Source organism: Thermobia domestica, chromosome 2, assembly GCF_964235325.1.
Source record: "Thermobia domestica chromosome 2, izTheDome1.hap1.1, whole genome shotgun sequence".
Lineage (NCBI taxonomy): Eukaryota > Metazoa > Arthropoda > Insecta > Zygentoma > Lepismatidae > Thermobia > Thermobia domestica.
The window spans coordinates 274480238-274492336 of NC_137455.1; the positions used below are offsets into that span (position 1 = coordinate 274480238).

Below are 12099 nucleotides of genomic sequence, written 5' to 3' on the forward strand. Positions count from 1 at the left end.
GTGTTTGTTTACATATTTTGAAAGAAAGTTACCTCGCAGCCTAAGCGGAGTTAGGAATTGTCTGCTGGGGGGCAAATTTTTGGTCGGTCTCGGACCTTTCATTTCAGGAATAAAGATGGTCATGAAGTCAGAAATAAAGATAGGGAAGTTGTCAAAAAGTTTGGGGGAGAATGGCCCCCATAGCTCCGCCCATGCCTCGCTGTTAAAGGATTAGAAAACCCTGGGTGGAGCCACACAAAAACGCCCAAAGCCGTTTCTAACCTACTTCCGAAAATAAGACTGCCTGTATGGTTTACCGACTGTATGAATCAATGGGCGAGAATACATTTCTTCCTTCTTTTCCTTCCCGCGACCAACTTCTTTCTCATCTCCAGGTTTTACGTCTTTTTGATAAACTTGCTGAAATTATGCTAGTTTTGGGCAGGATGCTAAAAGCAAGATGCTAGATGCTAAAGTCATGCAAATTATGCTAGATCTAGCATCATTATGCTAGATCTGGCAACGCTGGTTCTTTCTGATATTCTGTTGTAGCAACATGGTAATTTACTAGCTCTTAGTTTTCTGAAATCAGTAGCGCTTATCAGTGTTTCCTACGGCAGTGATAATGACCTTTCACAATGGAAATAGGATAATATTACAAATAGAGTAGATTAGCAACGTGGATGTTATAACTTACGTCAGATGCTTGTGTGTGTTAGCCAAAGATAAATAGCCTTAACAAACATTCGTATGACATTCATTATATATGAATCGTAAACAACAAGATTTCAAAAACAGAAGAAAAATTAGAATGTGAAAGCATTTTGCGTCAGACAGAAGCAGCTGTGCGGATGTCATAAACGCCCATAACCAGGTAAGATGCTCTGTTGTTATAGCTTTCCAGCTATTCGAACGCATATTTTCTAAACTTATCCTGGATGAATTCCATTGTTAGGGAAGGAGGAGTGAACGTGAAGACAAATACCACATTTTTCATGCAGATGTGAATGAAGACAGTTATGTAGGTTAATTGGCAACAGAAATCAAACTAAACGAGTTCCTGTCTGATCACACCAAGACGATTCGAGACTTTTTCCTGTATGGAGGCAGTTGCAAGGTACTGTATATATATGATTTTAATCATTAATAGATTTCCAGTTTCTAGGGCTAAATTGATTGAACTCTAACAATAAAAAAGGTTTATATATAGTGCGTGAAATTTGTATATGTAATTCTTTTTTTTTTCAAACAAAATTGATATTTTACGAGACGTTATCTACAAACTGCAAAGCTAATATTATTAAATATGCCGTTATATTGAAGTAGCCCAGGAAATATTTTAAGCTATACTGTACCAGAAGGGTTTCGAAGATTTTAATCTCCCTTAGGCAATCATTTCCTGTATTTATATCGTTGCTTGGTAATTACCCTTAATGAATTTCTACTAACGAATATATCTCTAAAGGTGAAAAAATCCTTGGTTCAATCCCAACCGGAAGCCCATACAAAACCCAACAAGATAAGAAGTTATGTTAATTTACTTTTTCTTAAACTTCAAACGAAACGAAGGGATTCTCCAATATAAAAAAAATAAATAATGTATCTATTATACTTTAGATAAAGAGGTTGTATTTTAGATATTATTATTTGAAATGAAACGAAAATAAGAATTTTTGATAATTTCTCTTTATAATATGAAATTTATTCCCTGTTGGTTGTATGGCATCATTAAGTGATTTTTCACTTAATTTTAACATGAGCAAAATTTGAGATTTTTTCGAATATCTGAATACTGTCAAATGATACTGCTGCTCAATACGTTAACGGAAATATAGTATATTGTCATTTCCCCCTTTTTGTTCTAGTTTCTTCCGTGGTTACATAGTTCCTTTATGATGGAGAAATGTCCAAAATGACCGATAGTATATTAGTGTTAAATTCATATTTTTCGGGAACGATGATATGGTTAGTAGCACTGGTTGCGCCATTCAAACCTAGTTTTATCCTCCATTGTTATTGGAAATTGACGGGGAGTGAAAAATAATATGTCCAAAATGGCCGATATTAGCGTCATATTCATAGTTTTCACGGTTCATGCTATGAATAGTAACACTCTGCACGCCATTCAAGTCCAACTTTATCTCATTGTTACGAGGAATTTGGATGTTTAAAAAATAACATGTCCAAAATGACCGATATTATTGTCAAAACCATAGTTTTCAGGGACTTTGAGACAAATAGTAACACACCTGATGCCATTCAAGTCCAATTTTAGTATGCATTATCATAGAGGTTGGAAGGGCTTGAAAAATAGTATGTTCCAAATTATCGACATTAGTGTTAAATTGATAGTTTTCATGATCACTGACGCTTCCGAAGCCGTTGAGGTCCATCTTTAGCCCCCATTGTCATAAGAGTGTTCGAAGAATAAAATATAATATGTCCATAATGACCTATATTAGTATCAAATTCATAGTTGTCGGGATCGCTGAAATGAATAGTAACATTCCTTGTGCCGATCAAGTCAAATTTTAGCTCGCATCGTCATGGAGTCGGAAGGTGTGAAAAATAACATGTCAAACATGACCGATATTAGTATCGAACAAAAAGTTTTCGGATCGTTAAGCTGATTGATGGCAAATCCAGTGACATTTTAGCCCAAATTTAGGCAATCTGGTCCAGGAACAGACAGGACAGTTCTTCCGTATTTATTTGTTTCACTGATACTGAGGAGAACAATGCTGAAGCGTTGCTATATTTTTTTTTCAGTTATTTATTTATGAAACTCATATTGACAGAGGCAATGCAAAAGGCGTTGATCTTTCTTGTTTATTTATTTATTTATTTATTTCACTCATTTCTTTACCTTCAAATATAATGTAATGAGTAAACCTTATCCTCTATGTCCAGAGAACGGTTATTTCAGCTAGTAGAAGATAAAATTAGGTCACAAACCTCCCAAATTTGATTTTTCTTTGGCATTTCTTTTATTCACAGAAGAAAACAACATGGACTACCCAAATTTACAGAAGCTTATACCTTAGTCCTATGAGACAATTTACCAATTTTTAATTTTGACACCTTCCAAAATTTCAAAAGCGTGTGTCATAAGAACCCATGCCCTATTCAAGAGAAGAAACCAACGTACTCATTCATATGGCCATATATTACAATAAAGCCTTACTGATGGATATTGAGACACTACATTCAAAATCCTGCCTCGTACTAATTCAAATTTCCCACAAAAATCACAAAAATCTTGCCAAATATAGTGCTGCTTACTTATATTTGGAGCATTTTTTTTATTATAGAAGAATAATAAAAACGATCAAGTTTATGGAGATAGAATTTACATCCTAGAGAACATTTTTAAATTTTTATTTTATTTTATTTTTCATTTTTTGATTTATTCTCAAATTTAAGGTGGGTTAAATTTCTCCTTAAATTTAAGGGTATGCGTCAAAGTACTCGTCTTCTATGAAAGAGAATTATCCATGTATCTGTCCATAAGACCAAATAAAACAATAAAGGTTAATCAAAAAATATAAATTACGACAAAAACCAACCGCGTAACGAGCATAATATAGATTCATATTCATTACCTATACTTCTGACAATTTTTTACCCATAGAAGGAGACAAGTAGGACCAACCAAATTTACAGAAACATTTATTCAAGTCCAAGAGAACAATCACCAAATTTTTATTTTCGACAATTCTAAACTTTAAGTGGTCGTCGTGTGTACTGCTTTCAAAATTTACGAGTAGTACAACAATGTATTCATATATTTTGAAAGAGAATGAAACTCTCTACTCAACTATTAAATGTATACAACATGTCCAGATAAAGCCTCATCAAACTAGACGTACTAGGGCAAAAATCTCCCAAATTTTAAATTGTTAGCAATTTGTTATCCATACGCCTGTGGTCATTAACTCTTGCGTATACACTGTAGTTTACGATTTTCTGCATTTACTACATTTTTCCTACAGTTTTTGCCTAAAGTTAAATGACTAGCATCTGGAAATGATAAAATATTACCAAAATACTATTAAAAAATAAGTGAAATCAAAATCGATTTTGAGTCTATTGTGGGAATCGTTCTTCCAAAGGAGCTGTGTAGTAGAAAAGGAAAATTATCTCAATAACTATTTTAACACGCAGTATTTCAAAAACTAGAAATCATGTAGTAGTGGTCATTATAAGTTAAAGCAAACCATGCATATCTCACCCAAAAATGAATATTTGAACAAGATGCAATGAGTACATAAATGACTCCCTACATGGTATACTTCCCAGACAAGATCCCGTCAGATCATGTCTGAGAATTATGTTGGGAGCACGTATAGAAATTATGTTAGTATAGAATCCCTTACACACCCACTGCACATTGCTGAAATATGCATATCTGAAATATGTAGGTTATATCGTCGTATGAGAACTAAAGGAACGTAACCCCAAGAATGGAATTTTTGTTTGCTTGGATAATTCTGGAAGCCCTACTTGGTGTTATTTGAGTGTTATTGAAGTTGACTTTGTCACTGACTTGTCTACTATGCAATAATGTGGTTACCATCTTATTAAAACATTTGTTTGAAACAAGAAAAAAACTTTTTCTCTCTCTCTCCTGTAAACCTACGAAAATGTAGTTACGTTCCTCTGGTTCTCATATTACGATATGTGTGACTACCTTTCCGCTGATGATAATTTCACCCAATGGTTTCTCATTTTCGAAATAATGCGTGTTGTAATGTAGTCTTTCCATGTGTTTGAACGACCCTAGCTCTAAAACTGTTTTTTTTTTCTTTTTGTCTATATATCTATATGAACTTTTTTTTTTTTTTAAACGAGAAATTACCTCTTACAGTTTATACAGTAACCTTTCTCTACTCGTGAGACCGACTCAACATTGCATATCCATGCGTTATTCCCTTCAAAAAAAAAAAAAAAAAAAGTATTATACGACAAAATTTACAAATGGGTATTGCAATCAACATATTATTATTAATAGTAGTAGTAATAGTAGTAGTAGTAGTAGTAGTAGTAGGAGGAGGAGGAGGAGGAGGAGGAGGAGTTGTAGTACTAGTAAAGAGAAATTGAATTCAGAAAGGTTTCCTCTTTGTATTGTCACTGTTGATGAAAATGGATCTGCTTCGACATTCGTACATGGTCGAAACAGTCTTTGGATCGAGATCAACGTCCATGATGGATTGCAAAATCATCTCTCCAACAACAGAAGAGCTTGTTGCTAGTATTAAAATCTATGGTAGCTTCATGTCTTTCGCTTTCGAAGTAAAACCATCACTACGGATCGTTACAATATTAAACTTTTTGAAATGCGCTGATAAGCTGTCCGCAAGCAACTAGCAATGATGGTAGACTGGCATGGTGTTCTAAGTTCACTTCAATGCACCTTTTCGTTATGCACTTCAATGCATGCCCTCGAAGAACGGGATAGATACCCCATAATCTGAAATATAAGACCCAAATTCAGGTTAGGAATATTGTGAATAGGCGTAAACTTTAAAAGTATATTTAAAGAAAGAGTTGAGTTAACTTTGAGTTTGATATCTCATTCAGCAGAGAGGCTATATAAGATGTGGACCTACTGATTAATGTGAAATCCGAACCCCACGAGCTCCTGCCAGGAATCCCACACCAAAGGCGCGTACGCTAACCGCACGAAGGAGCTCATATAAAGAAAGAATATGCACCCACACATAAGACAAGAAATTTAATGAAATACTGTTAACGTGTTCTTATCCAAGAATATTTTTTTAATTTTATATATATAAATAAATCCCATCCCAGAGTTTGGAGCTCTTAGTAGCTCTAAGTAGCAGTATTACAACCCACTGTCCCACCTGATATCCGTCCTGGATCCGCCTTTGCAACAGTCAAGAACTAGTCTTTCAAGCTTTGTATGTTAACCTTTCCATCGTTTACACAAGCTCAGGAACACCCGAACAAATTATCCATCTCACAAATAAACCTTACGTTTGGGTGAATCGAGTTGCTCACTGAGACACATATGAGAAAGTAGTACTAAATATGGTCAGTATTTCAGTGAAGTTGTAGGTGCGAAGCTCCAGGGGTTTAGGAGGTACAGCTACCAGAACATCACATGGAAGTGCAGAATAGTCTTCATACAGTTGGAGGTAAAACCTCTGTAAGACCTCATGTAACGACAAAAGGTGAATAACAAATATATAGGTACATATTAAGACTAGGGGGAAGTCATATAGTAAGGGTATACCTGACGGCGGCCATCTTGAAATCCGCCATTTTGAATTAAGGTTAAGTTTTTAAAATAGGAATAGGGTCATGGGATACATGATTTAAGGCGCAAATTTAATCAGAAGAACAATGGTGACGTTAATTTTGATTTACACGCTATTGGTAAAAAGTTACAGGGAAATTAAATATTGTTGCAGCATATAAGAGTTGCCTTGATGGCGGCCATGTTCAAATCCGCCATTTTGAATCAGACAAAAGTTTTAAACAAAACGCATAACATTGACACCTTATTAATAGCAAATTTTACCATAAATCCAACGGTATAACCATTTTTGCTTTATCATTAACCAGCATTTGTTATCACATAAACAAGTTGCTAATTTAAGGAAAAATGACCAAAGTGGAATTGAGTCATAATTGAACTTGGGTCTTTCTTCCAGAAAAGTACTCAATTAGTACAATGAATATGTAGTTCAGAAAAGAGTGCATGACTTGCACAAATGCTCTGCTTACAGTGAGCACACATGACAAAAGCAATCGAGTTACACTTGACACATTTGTCGTTAAGAATTCCGTCAAAGCAGTAGTCGTAAGGAATGATCCATTGAATTTTGTGCTGGTTAATGATAAAGCAAAAATGGTTATATCGATGGAGTTATGGTAAAATTTGCTATTAATAAGGTGTCACTGTTAAGCGTTTTGTTTAAAACTTTTGTTTGATTCAAAATGGCGGATTTGAACATGGCCGCCAACAAGGCAACTCTTATCATAGACCAAATATTTATCCACCTGCTTTTTATTTAATTATTATCATTAACACAAAATTTACAAGGTGGGGTAAAGGACTAATACATATGCTGCAACAATATTTAATTTCCCTGTAACTTTTTACCAATTGCGCGTAAATCAAAATCAACATCACCATTGTTCTTCTGATTAAATTTGCACCTTAAATCATGTATCACATGACCCTATTCCTATTTGAAAAACTTAACCTTAATTCAAAATGGCGGGTTTCAAGATGGTCGCCGTCAAGTATACCCTTACTATATGACTTCCCTATAGTCCTAATATGTACCCATATATTTGTTATTCACCTTTTGTCGTTACAAGAGGTCTTACAGAGCTTTTACCTCCAACTGTATGAAGACTATTCTGTACTTCCATGTGATGTTCTGGTAGTTGTATCTCCTAAACCCCTGGAGCTTCGCACCTACAACTTCACTGAAATACTGACCACATTTAGTACTACTTTCTCATATGTGTCTCAGTCAGCAACTCGATTCACCCAAACGTAAGGTTTACTTGTCAGTCGTTCTCCCTCAGTGATGTAATGCTAATTTTTTAGGTGGGGTGTCTTATATGGGGTGTCTTATAATTCTAATTACAGGGGTTGAAAGTAGACACGAAAACAAGCAAAAAAATGTTTATTACAGTGAAGTCGCAAGAGGCGTTGTTTGCGGATTATGAGCGCGGGAAAGTGCAGAAAATTGAACTCTGAACATTAACAGCACAACAACTAGAAGAAACAGTATGGTGAATTTCAGACAAAACCATACTTCTATTTTCGAAAAATGTCACATTAAAGACATTGGGGAAATTACGGAAGATTTAATTAAACCTTGTCTCATTCAATCCACAATCATCTATGAGATCTTAACTTAATTTGTGAAATTATGTATCTACTTTCCCCATTCTTTTGAACTTGGTATTTTGTGACAAGTCAAGTGTGTTTCCTCTGAAATTCACCATACTGTTTCTTCTAATACTAACAGTCTTTGCGCTGTTAATGCTCAGAGTTCAATTTTGTGCACTTTCCCGCTTTCACAACTTTGAAAGGAAGCAGTTTTCAACTTCGGTGTAATAAACTTTTTCGCTTGTTTCCGTGTTTACTGGTAGTTTCTACCCTTGACGCATTTTTTTACCAAGTCATTTTAAATAAAACTTTCTTTTGTAGAAATCAATTGAGAACACAGTTCTTAAAAGAAGGAATCAAGCATTATACTTTGTGCTTTATTTTGGAACATTATGCTTTATTATGTTCTTAAAGATATCAAACTTGCATATGTAAGTAACTGTCAAAACTAGAAATAAGGTACCAACCATGAGTGAAATATTATGTTATGCTTTTTAAAGCTTTATGGTTGCACTGCCAATCAGTGTTTTCTTATTTAATACTAAAGAAAAATCGGTCCTTATATTTAACAAATAGTTATATCTTACAAGTTATGGGATATCCTTGCTTATAGGCAACTCACTGGCTCTGCGCGTATCGGTTGCATTAACAATCTGGATATGTCTATGAGGTAACAAGGAGAAAAACCTTGATAGAAATATGCATTTTGGAGAATAGTAACCGAACCACTTAATCTATTAACCAGAGGCAGAGAAAAAGATTACCTTCAGTATTAGAAATTAATTTAAGACTTTATTTGGCTCTCTGCTTTAGGCCAATTTATTGCTGAAATAATCCCTGGTGCCAAGTTAGAGTCGGGTGGTATCGGTATTCCCATCTAAAACTTTAGTTCAATAATTTATTTCGATTCGACGTTTCCCGTCAGCAGCGAATCAAAAAGAAAAAATCACAAACTACAAACTTACCGAGCGAAGTATCTCAAGTGGTAGAATTTTGGCTTCGCGTTCGGGATGATGTGGGTTCGATTCCTATTGCTGACCATCCTGACTAGGGTTTTCCTCGGTTCTATCAGGCAAATGCCGGGATAGTACGTACTAAACATGCTAGCCGATACCTTACCAAATTGTGGGCCGCGGAGGCTCAGTGGTAGAGCGTTCACCTCTGATACGTAAGGTCCTTGGTTCGATTCCAGCCCGCACCAAGCGAACTTTGTTGTGAACAAACGTGTGCGTGGATTTTCTAGAGATTCTCCCGTTTTCTCCCACTTTCTTCATTTCACCATTTTTATTCATTTCTCATCATTACCGTGTCCTTTAGCCTAGCCGGAATAATCGTGGGACGTGAAACTTGACGAATTTATTTTCTTCCTTCCTAAATCCTTTCCATTGTTATTATTGTTGTTAGATATCCAGTATAAAATGGCATCTGAGCGGTATGTGGTGATTGTTAAATAAAATAAAATACAATAAAACAACTACACACCCTGGAAAAAAGAAAAGTAGCTAAAGATAACAAATGCTGTCTTCTTAAAAGCCTCATTTAGCCTCATTTCCAATGCCTTTAACGAAGGACGTTATCCCTCTGATATCTTCGTCATCAAGCCGGAGATGCCATAACAACCTTTATAATATGAAAAAAACTTACGTCTTTCTCCGAAGTAGTAGCTGGCAAATTAATATGTTCTTTGGATTTTTCTTTACTATTTCTCGATGTCTTTGCCTTTACATTTCCGTCAACGGAATTTACACAGCTATTGTCCCTTTTCCTTTCTAACCAATTTTCTAACACCTTGGACATCTTAGAAATTGCGAATCATCTCTTAATTGGTCAATCCAAAATGCTAAACATATATTTTGGAAGTGACGGCTGTACTGAAATGATCAAAAATTGCTGTAACATGCTCATACGCTACAAGTCTTTCTGACTTTTCTTTTCTACCCTCTTCTATTAACAAATTTTCTTCAATTTTTTTTTATCTCAACAAAAACAAACGAAGAAAAGTGTTTACTTTTATCCTCTCCCTTTTTTCCCAGTAGGTTGCGGAAAAACTACTACTAATATTAGCTGCAGAGTATTTATCGAAATCAATCGTCGCTTTGTTTGATGTCAATTGCGGCTACAAATGAGCAGTACTAATCCGAGGTTCGCTGTTGTAGTTGATGGTATTGGGAACGATGGTGAATGCTTCAAATTAAACCGACGACAGGTTTTGTTACTTTTGTGGGGGTTAACGATTTCTTGGCGCAAATATATTCATTTAATTTCCTCTTAACCCTTGAACTAAAGTAAAGCGCACATTTTTTCGGAAAATCCTTCCGCAATTAGAAAGGAACTGGTTCCATCCCGTATTGCCTCACTCAAAGTGTATCCAGTTGGCAAACTTTGAATTTGGATCAAAGAGGGAGTGAAAAGTGTCATCGTTATGTCAAAACAGAACAAGTTCAATGTCACCACTTGAATATAGACCCTACTCAGGGGCGTAAATAAGGGTCCCGCAGACCCCGCATTGCAGGAGGGCCCCAAACCGTGAAGTAGGAAGTAGAGAAGGGGCCCCACTCAAAGCTGTCTAGAGGAGGGCTACCAAGCCTTTAGTTACGCCACTGACCCTACTCCTCCCTCCTCAACACTTAACTTTATCTTTCACTGACCTTTAGAAACAAAAGAGTTCCCAATACAAACATTTTAAAAATAATACCAGAGGTCAGCTTTCTGAAAGTGGGACAACACAATGTAACATCTCGAGGAAAAAGCATTGCACATTCAGAGTAATGTTTTCCATTATAAAGGTATTCTCGGAAAATTCGATTCCTACACCCAGAAAACGAAAACATTTTAAAATAATTTAAACATAATTCGCAGCAACAACCTGACGACCAGCTGTTTAGTGAGATTTTTTGTTTTGAAATGCAGTACATGAAAAGTAATTGTTGCTTGTTGCAATGAAGTGACTATACCCTGGATCAAATGTAGCGTATACCCGCGTACTTCCTAAATGTTAGGTGGCAATACGATAGTTTCCAAAAATTAGAGGTGGGTATACGCCGTATACCTGCGTATACCTTCCATTACATCCCTGTTCTCCCTTACTACCAGTGTTTCTTCCAGTCATGATTTTGGTGGGGCACTGCCCCCCAGGACCTCTGAGAGTGCCCCTCTCCGGAGGAGACTAAAATAAATGTCTATAATAATAAATAGAATAATACCAGCAGCGCCCCCCGGAATCCTAAGTGTGAATTCCCGGAACAATTTTTCTGAAAAATTCACTGCATACTACTATGCAAGTCACTTCAAACGTTACATAAGTAACTATATTTTCTCACAATTACAGAGATTCAGTGTTGCCACAGTCCTAGCTCTGGAGTGGGCTGAAAAATAGTACCAAATTGAAACAAAAAGGGCTGAATTCATTATGTCATAAAAGATAAAGTTCTAGAACACCCCCTCTTCCAAGAGTCCAATCAAGAAAGCGTTCTTTAAAAAAAAAAAACTTTTTTAAAGCACCGAAATAGGAGGATCCCGAAGAACCGTGGAAGTAGATTAAACTTTCTCGCACGTAGGAAGTATAACAGAGGCTGCAAATTAAAAGGGGAAATAGTTTTATCATCTTCGGTATGTATTGTAAGGGAACCAAACTTACCTCTATTTCAAAGTGACCAATAAAATAAAACGGTATTATGGCCATATAAGAAAAAAATATATAAAACGAAGAACAAATAAATCATCTCCGAGTTCGTGTCTAAACAGTACGTTATCATAAAATATTAAAATATAAATTATTGCACCTTATTCTCGCTTTCCACACAAAGTTCTTAGCGTTACACAGTGCAACGTCAGAAAATGAATGTTCAAGAGCATTTTTAAGTTCACAGTAGGAGTAACGTGAGCTGTGGTAAAAGTCTTACTGACACTTTTGAAAATGTGACAAGTATTTATTAAATGGTGCTGAATTGGGTAGAATTGTACCAACTTTTTCACAAATGGGGCTGAAAATGCCAGCGTGGTACCAACGGGCCGATGAATGACAAAAAGGGCTGAATTTGGTACAATTGTACCAAGTGTGGCAACACTGCAGAGATTTAGAGTAGACCCCCTCTAATCCGTCACCTTTGCGGCTGGTGTATGGTCGGAACGTAAAATAGGTCGGATTATCAGAAATACAGAAAAATACGGATTTTTAGCACTAAACCAACGAAGTAATCACTAAAAGCTGCACAGTATAGTACAGAAAACACGCATAACGAAAGAAA

General features: G+C 35.8%; 1 protein-coding gene across 2 annotated transcripts in view; it reads left to right on the forward strand.

Annotated features, from left to right (window-relative positions):
* The first annotated feature begins 697 nt into the window (after positions 1-697).
* Positions 698-12099, forward strand: part of LOC145678502 (uncharacterized) — a 147188-nt gene continuing 135786 nt past the window's right edge. The window contains exon 1 of one of the 2 annotated variants that reach the window (XM_081748719.1): positions 698-853. The gene's annotated coding sequence lies outside the window, so the exon portion shown is untranslated. Of the gene's footprint in view, positions 854-893; positions 1097-12099 lie in introns of those variants that run through there. The other variant, XM_081748722.1, reaches the window with a different exon arrangement.